The sequence below is a fragment of the Megalopta genalis genome, unplaced genomic scaffold, assembly GCF_051020955.1.
Source record: "Megalopta genalis isolate 19385.01 unplaced genomic scaffold, iyMegGena1_principal scaffold0223, whole genome shotgun sequence".
Lineage (NCBI taxonomy): Eukaryota > Metazoa > Arthropoda > Insecta > Hymenoptera > Halictidae > Megalopta > Megalopta genalis.
The window spans coordinates 117,501-120,109 of record NW_027476292.1 but is presented as its reverse complement, the minus strand read 5'-3'; positions in this window follow the sequence as shown (position 1 = coordinate 120,109).

Genomic DNA, 2,609 nt, shown 5'->3' with positions numbered 1-2,609 from the left:
GGAATCGGGAACCTTGAAATATTTAACATAACGCGGATCGACTGTCTCTGTCTCTTTCTAGATCGGAAGAATCGATGTTTCCCGGCAAACTATTGGGAGTTTAATTAAACTTTATACATGAAATTACTCGTTCTGATCCCCGCTACACAGCCGTATACTTTTTATAATTTTGTGGAATCGGGAACCTCGAAATATTTATCATAACGCGGATCGACTGTCTCTGTCTCTTTCTAGATCGGAAGAATCGATGTTTCCCGGCAAACTATTGGGAGTTTAATTAAACTTTATACATGAAATTACTCGTTTTGGTCCCCGCTACACAGCCGTATACTTTTTATAATTTTGTGGAATCGGGAACCTCGAAATATTTATCATAACCCGGATCGACTGTCTCTGTCTCTTTCTAGATCGGAAGAATCGATGTTTCCCGGCAAACTATTGGGAGTTTAATTAAACTTTATACACGAAATTACTCGTTTTGATCCCTGCTACACAGCCGTATACTTTTTATAATTTTGTGGAATCGGGAACCTTGAAATATTTAACATAACGCGGATCGACTGTCTCTGTCTCTTTCTAGATCGGAATAATCGATGTTTCCCGGCAAACTAATGGGATATTAATTAAACTTTATACATGAAATTACTCGTTTTGATCCCCGCTACACAGCCGTATACTTTTTATAATTTTGTGGAATCGGGAACCTTGAAATATTTAACATAACGCGGATCGACTGTCTCTGTCTCTTTCTAGATCGGAAGAATCGATGTTTCCCGGCAAACTATTGGGAGTTTAATTAAACTTTATACATGAAATTACTCGTTTTGGTCCCCGCTACACAGCCGTATACTTTTTATAATTTTGTGGAATCGGGAACCTCGAAATATTTATCATAACGCGGATCGACTGTCTCTGTCTCTTTCTAGATCGGAAGAATCGATGTTTCCCGGCAAACTATTGGGAGTTTAATTAAACTTTATACATGAAATTACTCGTTCTGATCCCCGCTACACAGCCGTATACTTTTTATAATTTTGTGGAATCGGGAACCTTGAAATATTTAACATAACGCGGATCGACTGTCTCTGTCTCTTTCTAGATCGGAAGAATCGATGTTTCCCGGCAAACTATTGGGAGTTTAATTAAACTTTATACATGAAATTACTCGTTCTGATCCCCGCTACACAGCCGTATACTTTTTATAATTTTGTGGAATCGGGAACCTCGAAATATTTATCATAACGCGGATCGACTGTCTCTGTCTCTTTCTAGATCGGAAGAATCGATGTTTCCCGGCAAACTATTGGGAGTTTAATTAAACTTTATACATGAAATTACTCGTTTTGGTCCCCGCTACACAGCCGTATACTTTTTATAATTTTGTGGAATCGGGAACCTCGAAATATTTATCATAACCCGGATCGACTGTCTCTGTCTCTTTCTAGATCGGAAGAATCGATGTTTCCCGGCAAACTATTGGGAGTTTAATTAAACTTTATACACGAAATTACTCGTTTTGATCCCTGCTACACAGCCGTATACTTTTTATAATTTTGTGGAATCGGGAACCTTGAAATATTTAACATAACGCGGATCGACTGTCTCTGTCTCTTTCTAGATCGGAATAATCGATGTTTCCCGGCAAACTAATGGGATATTAATTAAACTTTATACATGAAATTACTCGTTTTGATCCCCGCTACACAGCCGTATACTTTTTATAATTTTGTGGAATCGGGAACCTTGAAATATTTAACATAACGCGGATCGACTGTCTCTGTCTCTTTCTAGATCGGAAGAATCGATGTTTCCCGGCAAACTATTGGGAGTTTAATTAAACTTTATACATGAAATTACTCGTTTTGGTCCCCGCTACACAGCCGTATACTTTTTATAATTTTGTGGAATCGGGAACCTCGAAATATTTATCATAACGCGGATCGACTGTCTCTGTCTCTTTCTAGATCGGAAGAATCGATGTTTCCCGGCAAACTATTGGGAGTTTAATTAAACTTTATACATGAAATTACTCGTTCTGATCCCCGCTACACAGCCGTATACTTTTTATAATTTTGTGGAATCGGGAACCTTGAAATATTTAACATAACGCGGATCGACTGTCTCTGTCTCTTTCTAGATCGGAATAATCGATGTTTCCCGGCAAACTAATGGGATATTAATTAAACTTTATACACGAAATTACTCGTTTTGATCCCTGCTACACAGCCGTATACTTTTTATAATTTTGTGGAATCGGGAACCTTGAAATATTTAACATAACGCGGATCGACTGTCTCTGTCTCTTTCTAGATCGGAATAATCGATGTTTCCCGGCAAACTATTGGGAGATTAATTAAACTTTATACACGAAATTACTCGTTTTGATCCCCGCTACACAGCCGTATACTTTTTATAATTTTGTGGAATCGGTAACCTGGAGATATTTAACATAACGCGGATCGTCTATCTCTGTCTCTTTCTAGATCGGAATAATCGATGTTTCCCGGCATAGTAATGGGAGATTAATTAAACTTTATACACGAAATTACTCGTTTTGATCCCCGCTACACAGCCGTATACTTTTTATAATTTTGTGGAATCGGGAACCT